Source organism: Vulpes vulpes, chromosome 10 (genome assembly GCF_048418805.1).
Source record: "Vulpes vulpes isolate BD-2025 chromosome 10, VulVul3, whole genome shotgun sequence".
NCBI lineage: Eukaryota > Metazoa > Chordata > Mammalia > Carnivora > Canidae > Vulpes > Vulpes vulpes.
The window spans coordinates 2,304,654-2,332,056 of record NC_132789.1 but is presented as its reverse complement, the minus strand read 5'-3'; the positions used below and the strand labels follow the sequence as shown (position 1 = coordinate 2,332,056).

The 27,403-nt window shown below is 47.2% G+C and overlaps 1 protein-coding gene across 2 annotated transcripts in view; it reads right to left on the bottom strand.

The window, feature by feature from the left end:
* The window catches only part of TMEM132D (transmembrane protein 132D), a 583,143-nt gene that overhangs the window by 469,059 nt on the left and 86,681 nt on the right, over positions 1-27,403 (bottom strand). The window contains exon 1 of one of the 2 annotated variants that reach the window (XM_072722658.1): positions 9,847-9,938. The exons of the other annotated variant lie outside the window; for it this stretch is intronic. The gene's annotated coding sequence lies outside the window, so the exon portion shown is untranslated. Of the gene's footprint in view, positions 1-9,846; positions 9,939-27,403 lie in introns of those variants that run through there. 2 annotated transcript variants of the gene reach the window in all.

Genomic DNA, 27,403 nt, shown 5'->3' with positions numbered 1-27,403 from the left:
GTGAGCCATCGCTGGAAGGAAATTCAAAATATCAAATGTAAGAAACCCCAAGGAAGTGGGCTTCTGTGCCCAGATAAAGTCCATCAAATTATCCCTCTACACAATCTGGAAACTGGAAGACTCTCATGTTTTACCCAAAGGTACTGCCTGCTACTACCTGACACAGGGCTCCTATGTCAGGAACAGGTTTCGGAAAGACCCTGGGGGTCAGTCACCAGGATACCATGATTTATAACAAGAAACACAAGTTTGGTCTTGGTCCCCATTTCTGATTCAGAGCTCCTAAAACCCTTGGAGTCTCCTGTAAGGAGAGTCATAAAGATGTCTTTTGTTATGTTAATAAAGTGACTTTGAAAGCACCTGCGTGTGGGGCAGGTTGCCAGGAGTGCTAGCTAGGAGGCTAGAGGGGTGGAAATTTCAGCCCCACCCAGGACCTCCAGGGTCTGACTGAATGGAGAAATTGAGTTCAATCTTCCACGGCCTATGCAGTGGAGGCTCCAGAGAAACCCAGGAGGACGGGGTTCCTGGAGCTTGCAGGTGGGTGAGCATGAAGTTAGGAATGCTTCAGGGATTGTAAAACACGCCTTCCCATCTCTTCTGCAAACTCCCCTCCTCTCTTCTTAGCCTTTCGTTTCAGGAACCCAGTAACCACCCCGGAACACCTGACAGAGGAGGCTGGTAGGAGAGACTTACTGTTTACCAAAACCAGTAGATCCTGTATTTCTCCATAAAACTCCCTGGCCTTTTCCTCCAGGCAGCCTTACAGGATTTGAAGGCCACAGCCTGTTGCTGGGCAAACCAGGGAAGCTATTGTTCCACTTTACCCCAAACTCTGTCTTGGCGTTATATTTTGGCTCCAAGGACAGAGGTCAGTTTTTGACGGGAAGCCCATGGAGATTCAGGGTGAGTGGCACCTGGAAGATACATGAAGGTCCACACCGCCCTGTGCGTCTCCTCCATCTGGATGCTGCTCCTGAGTTACATCCTTTACCCCAGCCAGTCGGGGTTTCTCCAAGTCCTGCCAGCTGTTCCAGCAAATTAATCAATGCAGACAGACGAAGGGGTGTTGGGAACCTCTGATCTACAGGGGACAGCCTCGGACCTGCCACTGGCACCTGCGGGGGGGGGGGGGCAGTCCTGCAGGACCTTACCCCTCGCCTGGGGGATCCAATGCCATCTCCGGGTAGACCGGGTCAGGATGGAGTTCCCTGGAGGACACCAGTTGGTGTTGGACCGCCTCCTGGGGGTGCGGGAACCCTCCAACACACACTGGAAATGTCTGAGAAAAAGTAGTCACGGAAACACCACCAAACTTGAAAGACAAGACAGATCCTTGTGCAGCATTGGTGATTCCAGTGTATGAACCCGGAGAGATCATCCCCAAGATGCCCTGTTGGGATAAACTCACCATTTCTAGTCTCTTTGTGCTGTTACAGTGGCAAATAGCACCCGACTGGCCCAGTCTGGCTCACAGACCTGCTGCTTCTCCGCCAGGAAAAGTGAGGCATCATAATTAATATTCCCACCAAGACCACATCCGAAGGAGGGAGGATGGTACCTCAAAGCAACTCTGGCAGGACACAACTGGAGGAGCAGCGTGGATGCTGGACAGAGACAGCCACAGGTGGCGACCCACCCGTGGCTGAGAATGTTACATAGGGTTTCCACACCGAAAGGCCTGGTGCCCATTTTTTTATCGGGATTTGCTTAGGGTGAGGCAAGTGAAAGTGTCATTTCCCAAGCTTTTGATCTCTCAAAAAGCTGGAGATGGTCCTTTGAATGAAGCCTTCTGTATAACCCAGATTTACTTGAACCATCTGTGAGTGCTGCCATCCTCAGAACTTAGGATAAAATTCTCCCAGATTCCCTTTGATCTGCGCCCCCACATTAACATCTGAACGTCTCAGAGTGAACGTGCCCCTGGACATCATCCTTCATCGTCCTTGTCCTGAAAGTGCCAGAGGGGCTGCACTATGCCAAAATGCATAAAACAGAATGTAATGTTTAAAGGCCTTTAAAACCAATGGCTCTTGCATTATTCACATCTGAAAGAAATCAGAAAGACTATTCTTCCCTAAACTTAATCCAATCGATTAAAGTAAGAATTGTTGGGGTTTTTTGTTTGTTTTTTGTTTTTTCTTTTACATAGGCCTTCCAAATGTTCTCCAAATCAAAGAGATACCGGTAAAAACATTTCAGACCAAATCCTGGACATTCACAAATCAGTAACCACATCTATTTAAACAATTTAGAGTGATCTGAAATAGAAAAAAAAATTTTTTCTTTTCCTGAAAAATAAGGGTAGGCTTGACAAGTTAATTGAAAAAAAAAAAAAGAAGAAGAAGAAGAAGAAAGGATCTACTCACATACAATCACACAATATTCAGCAAGTACTAGAAATGACAAACTTAAAATCCATCAATTTCAACAAAAGGAAATTAAAATGACACATTGCCTGTATGTTTCCTATTACTTCGGGTGTGTGTGTGCACTCAGTGACTATACGTGAATCTCTGAGCACGCAAGGTGCTAAGGTAGGAAAATAGTTACCTGTTACTTGATTGCTTCTCTGTCATCTTTGTTACAGTCTCTTATTTCATTCCTTGTCCTGATGTCCCTCTCCAAGACCCAGATGCTCCCAGGCCTCAAATTCCCCTTTATGTTAACAGCACCAGTGTGAGGAATAGAAGCAAACTCTTGGCTTTGGAGTCTGAAAAGCCAGGGTCCACCAAGTCCTATACAAGAGGTGTCAAAGAATGCATGCCCTAGTCAAATTCTTAAGGGATAATTTTTTGGCTTGAGAAAGGGAAGAGATAGGAAGACATGAACAGGAAGAGTAGATACTGGACAGGGACTCTGAGGAGAAGCAGTCCAGCCAGCCTGCAGAACCACCTGTGAGGGAAGTCGGGGGTGGGGGAGACAGAACGAACACACCTCACCCAGATACAGTGGGATATGGTGAGGCAGAGGGATCTGTGCCCTCAAGTCCCATGTAGCATAGTGCGTGTTGAGCCCATCAGTTCCACACTTCTACTGTGGACAGAGAACCAGGGAGCAAATCAGGTCTGGTCATTAAGTCGGGAACTTTAGGAGTAGAGGCAACACAGCAAGAGTCTGTGGCCCCAAAGAAGGTCAGGAGCACTGCTATTCTCTGTGAGTTCACGCTGAGCAGGAATTGGGGGCTCTGGATGGAGGGACCACACAGTAGACAGGGATCTGGATGAAGCATCCAGGGAGCAGCTGGAGGAACCTGCTCTCGGAAGATGCCAACATGCACCGGGGCAGATAGGTGGCTCCCAGATGCGATAAGTAAGGTGCATTCAACTGAAGAGGAAGAGATGCCTTCCCCGTGACCTGGGACTTGGATTCCTCCCAAGGCAGGAAAAGGGGTGGCCACAGAATCCTCAAAGTTGAAACTGCAGTGCTTTCAAGCTGGGGAAGCGGCCTGGAGAACCACAACCACGGTGGGAGGTAAATAACGTCAAAAGAGACAGGAATCGTGCCTTCAGTGTGTATCATCTGGACCAAGACTTAGCACTGAAAACAGAGCAACTGTCCAACTCAGATTTATGGGGGGATTGGAAACATGCTGTATGGTCCGCTGACAGTGGAGTGGAGACGGCAGTGACAAAGCCACCACACCCCTCACCCACACGGCATTTCCCAACAGCAAGGATGTTTCTGTTAAGAAATCTTGCCCGAGACTTGGAAACAAGGCAGAAGGTAACCCCTGTTCTTTCCTATCTGGTTAACTGGCTGACCCAAGAGCTGCTTGGTCATCTAGCAGAAGGCACCGTGCTTGGCCTGGTTATTTACTGTTGGCCTGGAGTGTGCACACAGCGAAGCTCTGGGGGCACTCAGAGTTACGGCTTATTGCCCTAGAGGACACTGGTTCTGCAGCAAATGTGGCAAGCTCAGTGCAACAGCCCTTCGTCAAACTGCCGATAAACACGCGGCTCCTCCACGGCTCCGTAAGGCAGGCTCCCATCTAGCCGGTCCTCACGCATCAGCAGAGTGCGCGGTGCTCATGGTAGTGTTGACATGCGTCTGTGCATATTTTCACAGAAGTGTTACTGTACACACACGGAGGACCCCTTTCCAGGGGAGCCCATGGTATGAACAGCCCCTGGGATGGCCACCCCGATCCTGGCGGGGCTGGAGGAAGTCCCAGGATAGGAGCTCCCAGGATCCAATCACACTCATTTGAGTTCTGAGGTTTGGGAGGAAAACCAAGCAAGGGAGCACTAGCAAAACTCAGGTCTGCCTCCAGATCCCAGGATTTCTGCTGCCTCATCTGTCTGCCTTTTATCAGATGAGAAATGGATGTAGACTACTTTTCTAGCATTTTGTCATTAGCTTATTAATTTGAATTCGAGAGAAGGGAAAAAGAATTAAAAGATAACCATTAGGGCAGCGTGTTTGTTCTCAGAATAGGTAAAAAGATCATAAAACTTCTCTGCTCCCCTCCCCCAACCTCTGCCCCAAGCCCAGGTCAAGCCTGGTTTTCTCAGGCCGCCCGTCCTGCCCACCCTCCCCCCTGAGGACCACATGGAGAATCCCTTGTGTGCCTGGGCTCAGAGACCACCCAAAACATTGATGATTTTATTTTTGCCTGGGCCAGGTGACACACAAATCTGAATAAAATTAAGAAAAAGCCATCGATCTGTCCTTCTGTGGCAGATGTATTTCATTTGGCCTGATGAGGACACATGTTGCGTGTCTACACTCACGTAGGGCACCTAAAATAGTCACTCCGCAGGGACCAGGGGCTGGGGGACGGGAGGCGGAGGGAGGGGTTTCAGTGATGCTGCATGAATGCCATCGCATGAATGCCAGAGCCTGGCTGGGCAACACAGTGCCTGCCACTAACAATACCATATGACACATATAAAAATGACATCGGTGGGTAGATGCCACGAGAAGTATTCTTAACCTCAACAAACAGAACGTGGTGTGCTCATACAATGGAATATTATCCTGCTTTTAAAAAGAAGGGGATTCCATGAATGGAAGCAGAGGACATGGTGTTCAGTGAGACAAGCTGATCACAAAAAGACAAAGGGTGTCTGACTGTACTCATACGAGACCTGCAAGAGGAGTCCCATTCACAGACACTGAGAGGAGGGTGGTTGCCAGGGGCTGAGGGACAGAGACAGGCATTAATGTTTCACCAGGACAGAGTATTGAGGTTACAGGGTGAACAGTCCCGGAGGTGGCCAGTGGGAGTAGTCTATGGGAATGGCCCGTGGGGATGGCCTATGAAGTTGGTCCCAGAGGTGGTCTGTGGAGGTGGCCTGGGTGGGTGTCCTGTGGGGGTGGCCCGTGGGGTAGTCCATGGCGATGGTCTGTGGGGGTGGTCCTGGAGTTGGCCTGTGGAGGTGACCCTTGGCGGAGGGGGGCTATATGGGGGTAGCCCGGGGGTGGTCCATGGGGGTGGTCCATGGAGGCGGTGGATGCACGATGTGAATGTGCTTACTTAATACCACTGAGCCATTCACTTAAAAATGGCTAAGATGGCAAATTTTGTTATGCATATTTTACCACAATTAAAAATAAAATTTTAAAAAGAAAACAAAAAAGGAGCAAGGACCGTGAGGGGTAATTTTATTCAGTGCCAGAATAATTGAAATCGAGCTTCTTCATCCCGTCCCTTGACACTCCAAGGAGCTCAAAAGCTCAACTGTTCGCAGGGCTCCTTCCCCCAAATCCCGCACCCTCCACCTCCCTTCGGAGCTGAAAGGTCTGACTCTGACATTTCCTTCCCCAGTGGGGCCTGCCTCCCTGCCTCCCTGCTTCTCTCCCACAGGCTCCCTCCACTGCTCTTCCAACTGACTGGCTCTTCCTTCACAGACAGCAGGTCCCCGATTGCAGACAAGGGGACGCAAAACAAACCAAATGCAAAGGACTCTGTCATGGTAATTTGGGAAATTAATCCCAGCTGAAGTCACAGTCGCCGGGGGAAAGGTGGAGCACTGCCCCACAGCGTTATGGGATTTGCCATTTGTAACTGGAAGATGGGGCCTCAAAGTTTCAATATCAAAAAGCAGTTTTAAATGCAGCCCTAGTTTACCAGTGTGCAGACTCTATCATTATTTCAAATAGTAACAGTGCTTGTGGGATGGTGGCATTGGGTATTAAATAATAATCCGTTATGAGTCGCCTTTTTTTTTTCCTTTTAATCTCATGCTTTTGCAGTGGGGTCATTGCTTAAAGGTTGGCAATTTAGCTCTGTTCCAACTGTGTATTTGTCATTTCAAATACCATCTATATGCCAATGACTCAAAAATTCGTATCCTCCGCCAGAATCCTGCCACTGAGCTGCAGACCCTGGTAGCAGCTGCCCACCAAGCAGCCCCGGGTGGATGTCCTCCTGGCATCTTCCACCTGAGGAGTTCAGAGCCAGCCTCAAGGCCGTCTCCACCTCCAACCCGCTCCTTCTGGCCAGTCTGATGTCTTCACAGAGGGAGTGAACTTTGGGTACTTAGCACTTCCTGGCCTCCCGAACTCAGTCCCTCGTTTGCCAGGTCCTCCTAGACCTGTCCACTCCTCTCCTCACCGCGGCCACCACCCGAGTCTGCGTCACTTTCCCAGGGCACCTCCGTGGTCCTCAAAACTACTCAACACAGTGAGAGTAAACTATTGCTTGTTTCTTCTTAATGCAAACACAATCACACCTCCTCTTCACAGCAAAGCCTCTGACCGTATTCCATGCCTCGGGAAACATCCAAGATGTGTCCACCTGGGACCGTCCCCACCTGTCTTGTGCCCCCAGTCTTCTTCCTTCTCCCCACTCCCTCCTCTATTTGACCACCTTGTTCTTCCTTATTTTGCTATTTTTTTCTTAATGACCACAGCCTCCCTCCTGCCTCCATGAGACTATGCAAGATAAACCATTAGTTAGATTCTCAACAAACATTTAAAGACTTAATGTGGCCACTGTCTGTGTCACGTCCCATCTGGGACATATGGAAAGTCTGTCCTGAGATTTCAGTGACACCGTGTGACTGAGGTGTAGCCAAACGAGTGATGAAGTCACCTCTAAACTAGCCCTCAAAACCGTCCATCTTTGAATCTCCAACTTTATCCTCCCTTTCCACATGGACCTGGGATACTGTGTTCTCAGTGGGTAACTGCGTGGTGCATGCGGCTGGACACCTGGGTCGGAGCTGGCGGCCAGAGACTCTAGATGGAAGGGCACATGGCATGATGAAGACATACAGATCTGCTGTATGAGACTACTGATATTTGGGATTTGTTACCGCAGCCGAGCCTGTCTTATCCCGATAGTTATGTCAAGACGCACACAAGAAATAGCATGTAAATAGGTGTTTATGACCCCAGATAAATAATGATCCATGAATATGCATAGGAAAAAAAAAAACCAAAATGACAGTCACCAAATGCCAATAATAGTTGATATACCTGAATATTAAAATACTAAGCAAACTTTATTTTTCTATATTCTAATATCATCTACCATGTTATGTATAGCCTTCAAAAACAAATTACATTAAATTATTATTATTTTTCTTTTTAAGATATTCTTTTAAGTAATCTCTACACCCAATGCAGGACTCAAACTCACATCCCTGCGATCAAGAGTCACATGCTCTAGGGATCCCTGGGTGGCGCAGCGGTTTGGCGCCTGCCTTTGGCCCAGGGCGCGATCCTGGAGACCCGGGATCGAATCCCACATCAGGCTCCCGGTGCATGGAGCCTGCTTCTCCCTCTGCCTGTGTCTCTGCCTCTCTCTCTCTCTGTGACTATCATAAATAAATAAATTAAAAAATTAAAAAAAAAAAGAGTCACATGCTCTACCGACTGAGCCAGCCATGTGCCCTGCAAATCACATTTAATTTTAAAAATACATCTAAATGAATGGATAAAGAAGATGTGGTTTATGTATACAATGGAATATTCCTCAGCCATGAGAAATGATAAATACCCACCATTTGCTTCGACGTGGATGGAACTGGAGGGTATTATGCTGAGTGAAGTAAGTCAATCGGAGAAGGACAAACAGTGTATGTCCTCATTCATTTGGGGAATATAGACAATAGTGAAAGGGAATAGAAGGGAAGGGAGAAGAAATGTGTGGGAAATATCAGAAAGGGAGACAGAACATAAAGACTCCTAACTCTGGGAAACGAGCTAGGGGTGGTGGAAGGGGAGGAGGGCGGGGGGTGGGGGTGACTGGGTGACGGGCACTGAAGGGGGCACTTGACGGGATGAGCACTGGGTGTTATTCTGTATGTTGGTAAATTGAACACCAATAAAAATTAATTTATTAAAAAAAATAAAAATAAATAAAAATAAATAAAAAATAAATTTATTTTAAAAATACATCTAAAAATAATTTTTAAAAACACATACAACCAGACTTAGCCAAAATGCAGCCCAGGGCTTAAACTTTTGGCATTGAAATCACCTGATCATTATGATGTTAAGACAGATTGAGAGAATATTATGTATGTGGCTATAATTATGTGCTGAGGAAGAACATATGTTCTAAATATAGGAATTTGAGAAACAAAACAAATGCCCATTTGTGTAGATGTACTAAATAGCATCTGGTAAAGCACATGACACGATGAAGGAATGTAGGACATGCTCATTGTTATATAGTTCATGCATCTTCACACGTCTAGTCCATTAGAAGATAAATGCCTTTTAAAGAGAATAACAAGGGGTTGGAAGACCCGACTGTAATCTCTAAATAGTGCATTACACATTGTACACCTGCTGCCATGTCAGCAGAAAGGGCGAGCTGCATTCAGGAGCAGACACTCACCCAGACGAGCACCAGGCTGGCTGCTTCCCATAGGACGCCTGGATCCTATGCCCTCCTCATGCTCAGGTTGCATACACAGGCCTGAACTGTTCCCTAGGGCCTGGGCCACCACACAGCCCCTACTTCAGACCCCAGGATAAGCCCCTGGCTGAACCGACCACATGAGCCTGGAGGATGTGCCTTCCTTCCCCACCAGCACCAGGGCAGATCTGGCTTCCCAAGTGGCTGCCCAGAAGGCTGATGACAGCCTGGAATCTGCAAGGCATTCAGGAATCAGTAAGGAGAGGCAGATAAATGCATTTCCATCTTGCTGTTGGATTGTCCCAACCACCAGGATTCCACCCAGTCTCTGTCAACACAACCATGCAAACAGCAACCCGCTGTGTTTCCTCGTCTTCATGAAAGACCCTAGGGGCCAGCCCCACCACACCTGCTATTCACTTCCCTTCCTTCCTTCCTGTCTCCCATGCTTTTTGCTCACTCTGGGACTGTGCCCCCACCACACACACACACACACACACACACACATGACAGCATGTAGGCTGCTTTTCAGGGCCTGCTTTTTGGGAATCTGGGTTGAGCTGACTCCTGAGCAACCTCTTCCCTCCAGATTTCCCTCCAGCTGCCAACAACTTCAGCTGTGTGAGTCTACAACAGGTTCCAGGAAGCTGACTTCACATCCTTTCCCCAGAAATAAAGCTGCAAACCTAGACTACCTCATCAGACTGGCCCACAGTGACTGGGCACAAGTGAGAGCCTGACCACGTGGGTCCTACCACCGTGAAAACATCAAACTATCATATTCCAATGCTAGACCAAAGTGCTCGCTTCACTGCAGGCCCAGAGTCCATGCAGTGATCTTTCTGCCATGAAAAACTATAGCCTAAGGATAGACTCACACCTGGAAGAGACCAGAACTATAAGGAAGAGTCCCTTATATTGCAAACCCTGGATCGATCCGTACCTGATGCTGACTACCCCCTGGATGTTTCAATTATGTGTACCAATAAATTCTTTTTTATTGTGTAACCCAGTTTGTCTTTTCTGTTACTTACAAATAAAACATCCTGACGGTAGTGATGGGTAATTGCCTGAAGCAGTTCAAAACTAATTTTCTATTCCCATTGATCACCTGAGTGGACAATCTCCATCTACTTAAGATAAGCAGGTAAATTCTTTTTTTAAAAAAAGCAGCCATACTTCTCCAACAAGTTTGGTTTTTTTTTTGTTTTGTTTTTTGTTTTTGTCTTTGTTTTTAAATCCCAGAATCATGCTACATTGCAGTGACTCTTCATTCAGCGGGCAGAGTCATTCCAAGCATGCCCCAGGAACTTGTTCTGTGTGGGTCCTCTGCCTCCGTCTCCTCTCCACCCTTCCAAGTGTCAGGCGGTCACCCCCGTTCTAAGTCCGCATCAGCATTCTGCCCTCATGAGCAAGCAGGTGAAACAGACAGTGCTAACGGATGAAGATGCCTCATCAAAGCTGCATACTCGGGGGGCTTCTGTCACGCATAACTTCTCCTGATGTGGAGTCTGGCCAATCCACCAGAGCCAGGCAGTCTGCTTCTGCAGTCATGAGCCATTTATGGTGCAAATCAACTGGTTTATCCCTGTTTGGGGAGATGGATGGAAAGCTATTGTTGTCACTCTAACCGTTTCACGCATCAACTCACTGAAAAAGCCAGGCAATATGTTTTGTGCCACCCATGCAAATGCACTAGGGTGGGTGGAAGCCCGTCTATTGAACACCACAGTTTTGTTTTTCCTACACTTTGCCTGAAATGTACAAAAGGATAGATTCTGTGCAGATGGAATCAACAGCCCACGAACTCACAACTCCAAAGCACATTTTTTCACATTTACATTTAAAAGGAGAAGCACTTCTGATAGTTGTTAAACCAAGGGTTGTAAACCAGCCTCCCAGGGCCAAGTCTGATCTATATGATACACATTTTTAAAATCGAATTAGAACTCACCTTTTCAAAGGAGAAATTCCAAGGGAGAATCTGGATGTCTGGCTTTTTTTTTCACCCTGAAATTTCAAAGCATCAGCAGCCCTGGCTGTGGAATCAAAAATGTGATATACCCGCAGGTGAGCCACCAGCTGGGCCACCCTACCGTCTTGTGCTCTTCACACATATAGGTCACCCAACTGGCCCCAGCTGTCACTTGAGTTTATAAAACCCTTTTTGAAAGCCCGTCCTGTTTTTGCTTCTGTTTTTAGATTCTGAGACATTTAACTCCCAGGAAAGTCTTCTCAATAAGACATTCCAGTGTTCAGAAACACTTTGAATAATAGAAACTCTCAACGTTCGCAAGGTAAATGGTGATAATCTCATCACATTAGTTTCTCTTTCTTTTGCATCTTGAGAATCCCAGTGTGTAACATATGCAAACGCAATGCACAGCAACATCCCATCCACCCCAGAAAGCAGGAGAGAAAAATACGAAATGGTAAAGTCTCTTCTCTCCTGGGCTTCTCCCCCCAAATTCAAACCACAATAAAATGGTAGTGTCAGTAAAGGTGGAAAGCAAAATTACTTCCGTACAACAGGAAAATAACCTGAAAAAGAGCTTTGCAAATTACAGGCTTCTCTCCCCAGTGGTCTTTCCATCGCACAGAAACAGGGGGGATCTGCCAGCAACAATTAGGTCACGTCCCCTTGAGGAACGATGCTACCGGCTTTACGTGACAGGTTACATAGTGGGGTGTGTTCATGGCTCCCTACAGCTGACCTCCACCCATCCCCTGGAAATAAGCAGCCCTGAGCCCAGCCAGGTTGCAGCCAGCACTGCACCAGCTGCCCAGATCCCGTCCTGGAAAACCCACTCTTTTTGGCCCATGATCATTCTGAAAGCGGGTATGTGACTGGCATCTGGCTACAGGAAAGTACTTGCGTATCAGTGAAGAAGTCAGGGCTGCCTCGATTCTGTGGGGTACTCCTGGGGTTGGTTATCTGATTATTTTGGAAGCTCTTTTTCAATGCTAGTTTGAAATTACTTATACTGCTGAGCACCCATTCCCTTTCCCCAATAAAACAGCAAAGCCTCTCAAGGAGAATGCCATGTGTGTGCATGTGTGTGCACATGTATATTTCTGTGCTTTTATTTTTATTTTTAATTGTGGTGAAATATACAATAGACACACCATAATCTCTAATAAGCATACAGTTCAGTAGAGTTAAGTATATGCTCTCAGTGCTGGGCAGCCATCACCACCCTCCGTCTTCAGGGTTTGTCCATCTTCCAAAACAGAAACTGTCCCCATTAACACTAATTTCCCCACTCCCTTCCCCCAGCCTTGCCAACCACCCTTTGACTCCATGCTTCTATGAATCTATCCTAGAAAATTCATGCAAGGGCCATCATGCAGCATCTGTCCTTTCATGTGCTGCTCATTTCACATTGTATACTGTCCTCCGCGTTCATCCATGCTGGGGCAGGTGTCCGAATCCCCTTCCTTTCTAGGGCTGAATCATAATCCACTGTGTGGATGGACCACATTCTCTTCCTCCTTTCACCCCTTGAAGGATACCCAGGTTGCTTCCATGTTTCAGCTATTGTGACTAGTGCTGCTGGGAACACAGGTGTACAAATATCTCTCCCAATTCCAATTAATTGAGGTATATACTCAGAAGTGAAATTGTGGGATCACGTAGTATACCCATTTTTAGCTTTTTGAGGCACCTCCATGCTGTTGCCCACAGTGGCTGCACCAGTTTGCATTCCCACCAGCAGCGCATGGGGGCTGGCTCCCCTTTCTCCACATCTGTGCCAGGACTGTCGTCTTCCGATTTTTCCATCATGGTCATCTGGACAGGTGTCTGATAATCTCCTCATGGCCAGGTTCCCCCTGTTTCTGCCTGAGAGTATATCCATCATCTCGAGACCTCAGAGTGCCAAGGATGAGGAAGAAGTCAAAGTGCTAAAGATTGTGGAGAAGAAACGGGGACGGAGCCTGGAGCCAACTGCCCAGTCCAGTTACACGATGCCAGCAGCTGTCTCCCTCCAGAGTTCCTGTGGAGTTAGGAAGATGCACTTCCATTCACTTCAGGTGCCAGCAACCTGGCTTTCTATTCTTTCAGCCCAAATCATTCCTACACTGATCAGTTGATAGAAATCTACGGCAGATTTTTAGCAATCTTTCTAGATACGGTGGGATTGTGTCTTGTGTTCGCGGTGTGGTCCCAAAGTTACCAGGCAAGAAGAAAATCACATTTGTTTCAGCCTATCCTCAAAATCTCCTCCAACACACGGAAGATACAGTGCAAATGGAGCATACAAGCAAGCCTGTGCAATCATGGTGGTTGTGCAGGGGAAGATTACAGACTTCTCCATTTTATAGGAACAGCGTGTTGGGAGGGAGGGGGAGAGGTGCTCCACCACATGGAGCCGAGGGCTTCTTCTACTCCCTGAGTACACACACCTCCCCTCTGAGAACTGCCTTGGCTGTGGAGGGAGGCAAGTCCTCCTGACACAGAGGAGAGAAGGTGAGGCCTTGCAAGGACTTTCTGAAAGCTGGCAAGTCCTGGGAACGCCACTGGGAAGGATGCCGACCATATACACTGATGGAGGGCACAGTCCTGGTCCAGGAGGAGTTCTGGAATTCACGAGGGCTATTGATGCAGGGAATAAAACAGTGAAGGCCGGAAAGGTGGCGCAAAGGGGAGCAAACCAGTGAGCACCTCTGTGTCAGTTAGAGTTTTGCCTTCAGGACACACAGAAGGAACCCCACTGGAGATGAAGGGCTGGCATCCTGATGTCAGCCACATGCGTGCACCACGGTGGAGACAGACATACCCCACCGGAACACTTCGCCAAGAACCCAATGAAGTAAGCTGCCTTACTCTGAATTGTGAGCTTGCATATTCCTGAGATCTGAGAGACTCAGGGCACGGGAGGCGCCTGAACACACAGCTCTCAGGCTCTCAAGCATCCCAGAGCTCTGTGGGCACAAATGAGGGAGGGCATCTCTTTCTCCAGAGCACACACTGGAATCACTTGCATCAAGCTCACCGCTGGTGCTCCCAAGCCCCTTGGTTTTTCCAGGACCAAGACAACAATGGACTGCTTGTTTTGTATGCCCTTGCCCAAGAGGCAGTATGGGATAGTGGTTCAAACCCCTCTGACCCCTCTATTTCCCAGCTGTGTGGTTTTGAGTAAGTTTACCCACTCCCTGCCTCAGTTTCCCCATCTGTAATATATGGAGAGTAACAACCCCTGGCTGGCTGAGGTTCAGTGGTGATTAAGGGAGGTAAAATATGAACATGGCCGAGCCCAAGGCTTGGTGCGATTATTATTATTAACAGCGTGGTACAACACAGCAGCATTTCTCAATCACTCTTTGAACAGATGCTACGGTTGATCTTGCCACAACCGGGCTTGCCAACCTGCAAAGTGAGGCCTTCTGTGTGCCTCAGAAGGATGCTCAGCGTTGATGCCAAAGCTAGTGAGTGCCTTAGCACCAAAGGTCTCAAAGGACAGTGCCACTCTCAACCCCTGGTTTCTGGCTTCCGGTTGCAGACACTACCACTTCCTACTAAGTAATCCCCTGTAAGACTAGATGTTTCTGCTGGTTCCTTATTGAATCAGATTCTCTGATGATGGGGACCAGGGCAAACCTATCAATCACTTTCACATACACACGTAAGAATTGAACAAAACGTTTAGTGCCTTACAAATATCAGCTTATCAATGTTCACTACAAATCTGTGAGGTCAGAACAATCACCTCTGTTTCCCCCCTCCCCAAGTAACTGCCCAGCTCGGATAAACCATGGAGCCATGGCTCTCATCCAAGAGGGTAGAGTACCGGATTTTCACAAGAAGCAGCGCTGGGTAAAACCCAACTTGTGCATCTCTAATTCACAAATGGGATCACGTAGTGCCTGGATTGCGCCATTCTTCACTCAATGAACCATATGATTATTTCTAGTATAAAAACTATTGACCTCTGTCCTTCTCAATAGGTCACAATATTCCAAAGCATGACCGTAATAGAATTTGAGTAATTTCATGCACGTATCATTTAAATTGATTAGGATCTGCATCAAAGATTCACTGTAAAATTTGAAGTTTTTGCTGTTAAGAAAGTACAACTTTTGTAGGAAAAATTGTAAAGTGTTTTTTTTTAATTGAACGATATGGATCCCATACAGTTGGAGTGATTTGGATTTGGAATTCCAAACGCCTTAGTGATGTGGACTGCATATACAGTGAGTAACTGGGTCCATTTAATTGGGATAAAAAATCACAGGATCAAAGAAGGGAACAGCAGGGTATTTTAAATAACATAAATGTGCACATTCAGCCTACATCTCAGATACCTAAATCCTGCTGACAACCTGCAGAAAGGGATTCGCATGCATATAACAGCTGCGTTCAACCCCCCCGGGGGCATGAATGTAAAGGCACCATCTCCTACGGCCCCTGAAAACATAGCTCTCCTGCCGCATGCACGTAAATAAGCTGTGAGTTTTTCTCTTCCCGCTTTTTCATTTCCCAGGATAACAGAATCTAGATGTCTCTAAAAGCATGACAAGAAGTCCTAACAGAGTCTGAAAGGAGATCATTAAAGCCAGCAGAGGCCAGGAATTGCATAACCGAGCTGCTGACCTTTCCAAAGGCTGACTGAGCCCCCGTCCAAGGGACCACAGGACGGAAGCCACCGGGCCTTTAAGCCAGGCTTTGCTGGGACTTTCCCGGCATCGCTGATCTTCCTCTGCATCTTTGAGGACCAGAGGAGACAGAGGCGCTGACAGGGTGCACAAGATTCATTGCCACACCACTGAGCAAAGGAAGCAAGAGGAGACAGAACTCTTTTCATCTCTATGGGGCAGAGAACCCCTGGGAAGAGTCGGGGGTTTGTTACAGCAAGCCGGGGCAAACACAGGCTGCTTCTGTGCATCGGCCACTTCTGGGTGCCTGGGTATCTCAGATACAAACTTCCTTTGGGCAGAATAACTCCTTTTCTAAGAGATTCATTCTGATGAAATAACTGAATAAAACGAAAAGGTGTACTGATTCCATGTATCACGTTTTCAACATGGCAAGCCTACTCCATGCTACGTACTGCTCCAGGTGCTAGGGGCCAATGACCACTAGGCAGACACAGTGTACTGGTGGGAGATAGGAAATGGGCAGGGCACAGTCTTGGAGATGAGCTGCAGAGCCCAGTAAGTGCTATTGAGACATTCTAAGATGGTAAATAGCAGGTAAGGGCACGGTGGTCATTTCAATGGACTCGAGAGAGCCTCTACCAGAGAGCTGGAATTTGATTTGAGGGCTGAGTCTCAAGAAGGAGTCAGGTCAGTGGAAATTTGGAAGGAGCAGCATGTTGCCAGCAAAGGAACAGCAAGTGCAAAGGCCCCGAGGTGGAGGTAAGTGATCGCTCCCCAAGGACAGAAGGCTTGAGCGGCCGCAGTACGTATATTGAGTATCTTTATACATCCCCAAAGATGTTCAGAGCAGGATGACTCATGAAGAATGGGAGCAAACTAATGCTATTATGAGTGCAGGAATGGATGGAATATGTGCACATTGGCTAGGCCTCCAGGGTCAGAAGGACTGGAAGGAAATTCTCACCCCACCACTTACAATCTATGGGAACTTGGGCAAATTTCTCAAAGCCTCCATTTTCTCAGCAATTAAATGAGGATAGTAAGAAATAGATCTGTGGGTTATTGGCCATATTGAGTTGGGAAAACGTTTGTAAAAATTGTGCATGATGCTGGGAACCATGTACACACTTAAAAAATATTTGCCATTAGTTAGGAGGTACAGGCTGGTGATGCCCCGGTGAACAAAAAGCAAGAGAAGAGTATTAATCAAATAACCACATAAATAAATGTAAAATTGCATAAGTCCTGTGGTTGGGAACTGCAGGGAACCACAAGGACATAAAGAAAGACTGAACCTGTCAGGGAGGCAAAAAATGCTTCCAAGGGGAAGAGACACTTTACCACGGCCATACGGCGACACATTCCCTGTCGTTCATTTGTGCTACTTGGGAACTTATGTGTCTTCCACTTTTCTCCTTCTGTAGACCCACCTCCATCTGTGCCATGAGCCTGCCCTTCAGCTCTCAGGGTGACCTGCCTCGGGTCCAAACTTATGCACAGTGACCATCCACCTGTCTTGGGTCCACCTCTATGTTCTCCAGGGAGGGATTTTCGTGGATGCCACCTACATCAGGTGTTATCTTAAGGTGAGGCCCCCGTCAGTCAAGCAGATGGGGATGTCACTGCATTTGCTGCATGGTTGTTGCAAATCCATTGCTGGATGGGGTGGGGAATAACCAGGGATGCATCGTGAAAAAAGGGTGGAAACATGACCGAGTTACGTGTCTGGCAGATTCTCCACATATGTGACCCCTGGAGTTACACAGCGATTGTGACAGAACAGAAACCCAGATTAAGTTTCTGAAAACATGTGAGTAAACAAAAAGCAGAAAGCAAATACATGTATGCAGTGAATGCCCAGCAGTTGAAGAGTTAGAGGTGTTCCTAAAATTTTGACTAATATCCTGTATTTTCTCAAGGCACACCTCGTCTTCTCATACACCTCTCTCCCATCCCTGCACTCCACTCTGCCGCACCCAGGTCTCTGTACAACAAAATCCAAATGGTTAGACTCCACTTATCTGAAGGCATCACAGCTGCATACTGCAGGCATCAACCTGTGACGTCTCATCCTAATTCACCAAAGAACCAGGCTTCTGAGGCCACCTGGCTGCACACAGGGATCCCTCTCAGGCTGCCGGAGAGAGGGTACAAATTGCCCCCATGCACGGTTTACTGTCGCCCTGGGATTTGGGGGGCTGTCACATTTCTGCCACCGTTAGCATTTCTGTGGCAGAAGATGAAGCCAATTAACCAAGGGATGGGAAGCAATGGCATCTGTAAAAGGGATGTGGGTAGATGACTATGAAAAGTAGGAGGGAATCAGGAAGTGAAGAGGATGATGCTGCCATAGGTAACACCAAGTAGCAATCTGTTAAAAGTGCTCTGACTTCATTCTGGCCCCTAGGGACACCCTGCTGTGCTCTCTCTCTCTCTCTCTCTCTTTCTCTTTCCCCATATGTCAGCTCCTGGAGGCAGTAAATCTGTTGCATAAAAATGCACACCACTTATAATTATGGTAAAATGCATAACTATATACACACAAATATACAGACACACTGATACACCTATTTGCATATCTGTATGTGTGTGTGTGTGTATATATATATATATCTTTTTTTTTTTTTTTTTGATACTGAGTACTCCATGCTACCCTGCTTCAGCAATAAGAAAACAAATTGTCCTCTGTCTTGGTGAGAAACCAAGATCCAGCAACTAATGAATCCTAAAATTGAGCTGTAATGAATTTTGTGTCGTGCTGCTGGTTTGAACAGAATCATTCCAGGAAGGCTGGGAAAGGGGAATGTCTTTAACCCCTATGTTCCATGAGAGCAAAGCCTTGGGAAGAAGTAGAAGGGGAGCATGGCTCCCCCGCCCTGGGACAGTCCGATGCCTGTTCACGAGGCCAGTACTCCACAGCTGGGCAGCCTTACATCCCGGGGTCCACAAGAAAGCCAGGAGGGAAGAACATGCCCCCCAGAGCTCAGGGTCTTTTTTTTTTTTTTTTTAATTTTTTTTTAATTTTTATTTATTTATGATAGTCACAGAGAGAGAGAGGCAGAGACACAGGCAGAGGGAGAAGCAGGCTCCATGCACCGGGAGCCTGATGTGGGATTCGATCCCAGGTCTCCAGGATCGCGCCCTGGGCCAAAGGCAGGCGCCAAACCGCTGCGCCACCCAGGGATCCCCCAGAGCTCAGGGTCTAAACACATCTGACCTGAGTTCTCCAGACAGCCACTGAGATTTGAGACTGCTGTAAGGTAAAATAGGAAAGCCCAACCCCTCTTAATGACTGTGTGTTGTCAGGCACTGAAGGCCCCTCAGCCTCACTTGGCCCCCAATTTCCTGAAGTCTTGTCTTTTCCACTTCCTTCCCCAGACTTGTGGTTGGTGGTGGAGTGAGCTCAGCCCTGCTGTGCATATGTCTGGGTGACCAGCTACTCGTTAGGGTGGTGGAACAGTGGTTCCGTGCTCCTTACACATCACAGACAAATGGCAGCCCGACCGTGCTGCTTACATGCAGTTGGCTGTTTTGTAAAAATTGCTTAATTCATTTTTTCAAGTAGCAGCACACTTGGTGATAAACATATTTAAATTGGATACTTAAGAAGCAAAAGACTGTGCTCCTTAATCATTTATGCAAGTTCTTGCTTCTTAACTAGGGAAAAAAGTAACAAGAACAGCTTGTCAGGTCTGTAGCTACATTTTTAGATAATAGGCTTCAAAAAAAAAAAAATCCTTCTTTCCAGGGAGGGGAAAAAAAGACATCCTCTTATTAACCACTAAAGTCCACTCTTTCTTTAACTGTTGCTAATCGATGTCTACACCCCTGAGTAGGAAAATCAATCTATACCTTTGAATAGTGGCATTTCCAACAATAAAGGCAGGTACTGGGACATCTTCCTTCCTACTCACAAAGGTGTTTTTAAATACCTGCCATGCGTATCAGATTCACTCTTCTTAACAAATTGCTAAAGAGAAGCTGAGACTTGTTATTGGTTGCATCTATATATTGTAAACCTTCCCCAGGGAAGTGTCATTTGTGATGTTTGTTACTGTTACTTTATGTGGCATTTATTAAGGCAGAAATGGGAAACCCAAACTCCTCGGGGTGTCAGGGCCAGTCCAATATGGTGAATGAGAAAATGTATTCAGGCGGGAGCTATGGGGGAACTGGGAGATGGTGCCCCGTCTCAAGAGGAAGTCAAGATCCAGTTCCCATCATTATAGAGAAGACGGACACTCTTTTTCTTCCCTATAGGATATTGCCTAGATTTTAAAAATATTTTCAACAAAAAACTTCTCTCCTCCTCCTTCCCCAGTATAAAGAAAGCTATTATCAGAAATGGCTCTCTTTTAATTTCAAGAAGTTTTGCTAATTTACTATACAAACCCAAATGCTCTACCTCCTTGACTATACTGTTCCCAAGCCTGACGCTCAAACAACTGGGGGTAGATGCTTAGCGCAATTCTATAAAAGTCTGGATAATCTGCATTGATCTAGCGTGAACACAGTTGCAAACACACCAGTAAAAAGCATCTGGAGAATCTGTCAGTAGTTATTTCCAGCTGTTTATTATTCCTGGAAGACTCGTAGGAATGCTCAGCCTGATCAAGTTCACATTAATATCACTCAGTCACACCACTGGGTACCATAATCCTATGCATCAAAGACGCTTCAGGAAATTGTTTGCAAGTTGCTGATGCACGGGGATGATTGCAGACAATCCAAGACATTTACACTAAACAAATGTTTGGAAGGGGTGACTGTAAAAGAGTGACCTGAACTCTGACCCAGGTATGGCTTTATTTTGACTTATTTGGGAATGAGATGTGGTATAAAGGGAGCTGCTATAATCCCAACCTTGAGGAACTTCAGGTGTTGTACACAATTTTGTTTTCTCATTAGGAGGGTGGGGTGTTGCTTTCAACCACACCTGGACTTGCTCATCATCTTTAGACAGTGCCTTACTGTTGCACTCAAAATGGACATAGGGCACTGCATTTGTGACAAAGGCTCCACAGACGATAAAGAACAGTGTCTTTAACCAGGTAAGTTTATTTCTCTCTCATGTAAACACCATCCAGTGCTAAATTCTCCAGAACTGAAACTTTGCCTCCATGGCCAGTGGTGAACCTGGCCCCTTCCATCTTTCTGCACTCATGTCTTAACATTCTCATGAAACATAGTAGTTGCATCAGCTCCAGGCATCACGTGTAGAATCCAGGCAGCAGGAAGTTGCTGGAGGACACATGCTCTTCAAGGACATTTCTGAGAAGTTCTTTTGGACTCTTCCACTTGCAGCCACATGGCTACATCTACCTACAAGAAAATGTGGTTTCTATTCCATGGAGGCCGTGGGTTCATTTTAAACGAGGGTCCTGTTGTTGAGGAAGGAGACCAGATATTGGGAAAGACCATCTATCTGAAGGCTCTGCCATTTTCACTCACGGCCCCTGCAAGGGCCAAGTCTCATATACTTATGTCTCCTCGTTATGATCATCAGTCATCAATTACCGAATGCCACAGGGCCACGTGCTTTTACATGACATCTCTATGGCCATCCTCCAAGGTAGAAGCCTCTGCCCATTTCAACAGCAGAGCCAGGCTCAGATGCGCACCCTCCCGCAGTGACACGGCGACCTGTGTGAAGAGCCCCTGCCCTGCTCCAACGCGAGGACCAGCCTGCTGCTGAGATGCCCACAGACGCGCCCCCTCCTGCTAAGTGCAGTCCTTTGGTCCCCGGCTTCAAACCTGCCAACGTGAGTCTCGCCTGGTTCACCCAGGCCCAGGATGCACTGCTTTCTTGATGTTTACGGATCACTTGAAAGACAGAGCTGCACAAGCAGTCAGCCTGACTGTGCGCAGGGTGCCGTGCTGAGCTATGATCCCTCTGCCCATCAGGCATCTACAGGCCAGCAGGTAAGTCTTCAAGAGGCACCTGGGGTTTTAATTTTTTTTTTTTTGGCCCAAAGTATTTTGAAATCTTTCGTGCAAATTAACGATGACCTTTAAAACTCGGAGGTTTCTCACCAATATTGGGACATCTGCCTTCTCTTAAGAAAGAGAAAGATCCAGTAACCCTGGGCTCTCATTCGCATATGGCAAGCATCAGGATGGAGAAGCTGCTGTCTCCTTGAGCCAGGAAGCATCTCCATGGAGATGAGCTCCCACCTGGCCCACCTCACTCAAATCTACTCCACCTGCCTGGCTCCATGAGCTTGTGAGTTTAGGACCTGCGGGAGGTGGGGGATGTCATGGGGACTAGGCTCCAGGCAGAGATTGTATCACTGAATTTCAAGCTTCCAAAAGCCCCCTATACCTGCTCTGTAGATAAATAACCAAAAAGGACCTCAGGGACATTAGTCCAGAACCCTTTATCATTTAATTGAAGGAAACACTTGAAACAGTGGCTGGAGGGTTCCCCTTTCTCCGCATCCTCTCCAACATTTGTGGTTTCCTGCTTAGTTAATTTTCCCCATTCTCACTGGTGTGAGGTGGGATCTCATTGTGGTTTTGATTTGTATTTCCCTGATGGCATTTGGGAAATATAAAAAATAGTGAAAGGGAATAAAGGGGAAAGGAGAAGAAATGTGTGGGAAATATCAGAAAGGGAGACAGAACATGAGAGACTCCTAACTCTGGGAAACGAACTAGGGGTGGTGGAAGGGGAGGTGGGCAGGGGGTGGGGGGGGTGACTGGATGACGGGAACTGAGGGGGGCACTTGACGGGATGAGCACTGGGTGTTATTCTGTATGTTGGCAAATTGAACACCAATAAAAAATAAATTTATTAAAAAATAAAATAAAATTCTGATACTCTTTAAAAAAAAAGAAACAGTGGCTGGAATCTCTCTGATCTACAGCAAAGGCATGTTAATAACCATGTTTCTGGGAAGACAGCTGCTTAGCAGGGAACTTAGTGGTATTTCTCCAAGAGCTAATGTCAGGAACATGCACAGCTTGTGAATACGTACATAAGAGGATCATTCGGGTTGGTAACGCCATTCACTCTTGACAGGTGAAGGCAGCCTGAGCTTTGTGGGCCCAAAGGAGTATTTTGGGGGGTGCAAAGTGAATGACAAAAGGTCATTTCGTCAAAAGCTTTGTTGCAATCTACATTTTAAAATCTGTAACATCCTAAAAAAAAGTTCTAGAACTTATCTGGGATCCCAGCAGATACTAACAATGCAGAAACTGCCACATTTGTCTTCCTTGGCCCTGTATCTATAAGCGTTAAAGTGGTTTAATTGTCTTAACCCATGTAAACCTCACAATGTTTCTGACTCCTGTGTCACAGAAGAAACTCCAAGAACAACATGAGACACACTTTGCAAAGCAGCCTGGGAAAATTCCTGAGGATGGCCAGATACGAGGCATATTTCTGAGTGTTTTAGTTGGGAAACCATAAAGTGACCCCAAAATACAGTGGCTTATGCAACATACAAGTTTACTTTTTTCTCAAGTCTGAGTCCTGAGCCAGCAGGCACTTATGAAACTCTCAACATGTGGCTTCCACCTCTGTGTCCAAAGTGGCTTCTATGGTCCACTCTCACATCTACACCCAGCCAGGGGAAGCACTTTTAAAAGGAAAGGTCCCTGGGGTCCCTGGGTGGCTCAGTCATCTAAGCGTCTGCCTCCAGCTCAAGTCATGATCTCAGGGTCCTGGGATCGAGCCCCATGTTGGGTTCCCTGCTCAGTGGGGAGTTTGCTTCTCCCTCTGCCTGCAGCTCCCCCTACTTGTGCTCTATCTCTCTGTATCTCAAACAAATAAAATCTTTAAAATAAATAAATAAAAAGAAAGCACTGGTGTTGCATTCTCACTTCCCACCACGCACTAGAAAGAGACCAGTCCCATGAGCTAACTGAACTACAATGGAGGCTGGAGAATGTAGCCTCCAGCTGGGCGTCCATGTGTCCAGGGAAAGGTTGGGAGTTACTTTATTAAAGAAATAGTGAAAGGGAATATAAGGGAAGGGAGAAGAAATGTGTGGGAAATATCAGAAAGGGAGACAGAAGATAAAGACTCCTAACTCTGGGATATGAACTAGGGGTGGTGGAAGGGGAGGAGGGCAGGGGGTGAGGGGGGGAATGGGTGACGGGTACTGAGGGGGGCACTTGATGCGATGAGCACTGGGTGTTATTCTGTATGTTAGTAAATTGAACACCAATAAAAAAATAAATTTATTATAAAAAAAAGACTCCTAACTCTGGGAAACGAACTTGGGGTGGTGGAAGGGGAGGAGGGCAGGGGGTGGGGGTAAATGGGTGATGGGCACTGAGGGGGGCACTTGATGGGATGAGCACTGGGTGTTATTCTGTATGTTGGTAAATTGAACACCAATAAAAAATAAATTAAAAAAAAAAGAAAGAAGGTGGGAGGTGCCTGGGTAGCTCAGTAGGTTGAGCATCCAACTCTGATTTCCACTCAGGTCATGATCTCAGGGTCATGAGAACAAGCTCTGTGTTGGGCTCCGTGCTCAGCATAGAGTCTGCTTGAGATTCTCGCCTCCTCCTTCTCCCTCTGTCCCTCCTTCTGCATGCTCGCTCTCAAATAGATTAAAAATCTTTAAAAAAAGAAAGAAGGAATGTGGGAGAATTTCCTGGTGGGCAATTAGCTGCCACATTTACAGTAGAGGACAGAGCCCTTCCTGAATTTAAAACAGAATAGTTCAAAATGTTCACATCCCTTCTGAATGCAACGTCACCTGCAAAGCCATGATACCTCTTGGGAAAGACTTGGGGGCACTCACAAAGAGGCCCATGCATCGTGGGATCCCCAAGGTGGGACTGTGGAACCGTTGCACACAGCACCTCAGACCACAGGCTCTGCAGCTGGACACTTCGTATCTGATTTCTGTTATTCCTTCTTTCTAGCTGTTTGACCTCAGGCCAGTTAGACACGCTCTCTGTGCCTCTGTTCATTATTGGCAAAAACGGGATGAAAACAATCCCTACCTTGGTGCACCCATGTGAGAATCTAAAGGCATAAATGCTGGCCAAGCCGCAGAGCCACGCCTCGCTTCCGTCATCGCGTCCTGCTGGCACCCCAGACAGGGGGATAAAGAGAGGCCACGGGAAGCTCACGTTTATCCCTTCCAAATCAGTGTCTGCAAGGGGGCACGCATCACGCCTGCTCACATCTCGGTGGCCAGAAATCAGTCACACGCTGCACCAAAGCTGCAAGGGAGTCTGAACTCATTTTCTCTCTCAAAACTCTGACAAAGAGATGGGCACGACACATGGTTCAACTCCTGCTCATACTAATCCCTAATCCTGCTTCCCAAGCTCTGTGCGTTTGCTTCTGGTTTTTGCACCAGCTGCGGTGGGGAGGGAGGTGAAGTCCCTGCCCGTAAGTGTCCCCTTCTCCTTGGAAACCAGACATTGCTCTACCTCTCCGAATAGCAACTCCCATTTCTGGAGGCTCTGGGATGTGAAGACATGATGGGCGCGCATTCTGGGAAGAGCCACACATCAGGTTCATGGGTCTCTTTCTAAAACTCTCAATGAACCCATTGGGGAGCCCAGAGGCGGGTATGCTTCAATTCAGAGTTCACAGTAAAAAGAAAACCAGGGGGACGTCCGGGTAGCTCAGCGGTTAAGCGCCTGCCTTCAGCTCAGGGCGTGATCCTGGAGTCCCGGGATCGAGTCCCACGTCGGGCTCCCTGCATGGAGCCTGCTTCTCCCTCTGCCTGTGTCTCTGCCTCTCTCTCTCTCTCTCTCTCTCTCTCTCTCTGTGTGTGTGTCTCTCATAAATAAATAAATAAAAATCTTAAAAAAAAAAAAAAAGAAAAGAAAACCAAGGCCTTGATTTTGCCTCAGAGGGTCACAGGGTTAGTAACATACAAGGCAAGTCTCATGTTCAGAGCAGCAAATGATCCATAACAAGCTCATAAAGGTGATCCTTGCTCCAGAAGAGGTCTGCAGGTAATAGACTGCTTTCCTCCATTTCATCCCATGTTGTTCTGCAAACACTCTGAGGGACTGGTCACAGGGCACAAGGTCAGGGGGCTGGTGTGTGATCAAACCAGAATCCGATCTCCAGGCCTACCTGTTCTCCCTGTGGGGCCCGATGTGCAGGGAGAACAGGTATGCATGACAGTTTGCATTTGCACCAAATTCTTGGAACATCTTCAGTTTTTAATATTTTGGTTTTGAGTCCAAAGCTCAGTAGTTGAGATTTATAAAAACCAAATTCGGGGGGGTGGGGTGGGGGGTGGAGGGCAGTAACAGCAACGTGTGAGTAGCAGGACCATTCAAGACAGTCCTGGTGACCTGGCCGCTGGCTGGCATCCTGCACCCGTCATCCCAGCAGGTCAGCTCTGCCTGTGGGGCGGCAAGGAGGGCGGTAAATTAGCCCTCAAAGTGCATCATGGCACACCCTCAGGAGCGACCCTAACATCCAGGAATTTCCAGAGTTTTATGTTTGCTTCCCTCAACCCCTCACGCTCTTCCAAAATCAAAGGAGATAACCGTTTCCTCAGGATGTCCCCAGGTGATGACAGTAGCTGGCATGTAGGGCCCATTTTGTAGAAAATACTCATCTTGAAATCCTAAAATTGTTCTCTGAGTAGCAGGAAGCTCATTGTAGGCACGGTAAGTGCGAACTTACAGTCGAAACAGAACAGCAAAGCCGTCTTACTTCTGAAGCTCACTCTGGGCACAAGGTCCAGCTGCCAAATCTGGAGAGTGTAACTGTCCTCATCTGTGCTTTCTTTTCTTCTTCCTTTTTCAATGTTCAAATTAACTCATTAAAACCCATTTCAGGGATGCCTGGGTGGCTCAGTGGGTTAAGCGTCTGCCTCCGGCTCAGGTCACGATCCCGGGGTCCTGGGATCTAGCCCCACATCAGGCTCCCTGCTCAGCAGGGAGTCTTGTTCCCCCTCTCCCTCTGCTCGTGCTCTCTTATTCTTGCTCTTGCTCAATAAATAAAATCTTTTAAAAAAAAATAAAATAAGATCCATTTCATATACCATGGATGTTTTCCAATTTATTTCCACAGTACTGCAGATAAAAGGTAGAAGGCATGATTTTTAGGCTCCTGAGGTAACGGCACACCCATATCCAGCAGGTGTGCAGGCCGAGGCTCAGCACAGCCCACAGGACTTGCTCACTCTTCTTCTCACCCTTCCTTCTGCAAGCACTTCTTTCAACTCTAAAGTCAGCTGAGCTGGAGAATATACCATTTAGTTCCCTATTAGTAGTGGGCAACTGAGTGAATGAAGGCTGATCCTTTTACATAATTTCTGATGGGAGGCTTATCCCCTAGAACACACCATTGGGTGGAGAGCATATGGCTTTCATTTTAATCCCACAGACCATACACAGTCAGCAAGTTGGCCCACACAAAATGTCACACTATGTGCACACAGGCAATTTCCCACCACTTTCCAGCTAATCCTCACAGGCACCTATGGTGCCAACATGAAACAAAGGCGAAAAACTAGCAGTGTGAATTTCACGAGGCCTACAGTTGTTTTTGCTTGGGTGACACACGATTGGCCCACTTAGTGGCAAATTTATTTTTATTGCCACTGACATTTTGTGAGTTTTCAACATCACCTTAAAATGCAAGTTTCTGAATTCTCCTGCATCAGATGGCATTAGCAGGCACCCCCAGTGAAGATGCAGCATGCACCTGCTGCATGCCAGGCTCTGTGGTAGATGCTGGGGATTGCAGCCAGGAGCCAAGCAGACAGCATCCTGGGCGTCAGGGAGCCTGACCTGGCTGCTATTACCATCCGACAATCAGCCTGATGCACTCACTACTACCCTCTTCCTCATCTGGTTAGTGTCAGACTCTGGAAATGGCTGCCACACTTTTGGTGTCCACTCTGCTGTGCACCAGGAGTGATGCTGTGCACCAAGAGTGATGCCATGCACCAGGTGCGATGCTGGACACTAGGAATGATGCTGTGCACCAGGTGCGGTGCTGGACACCAAGAGTGATGCTGTGCACCAGGTGTGACACCAGGCACCAGGAGTGATGTCGGG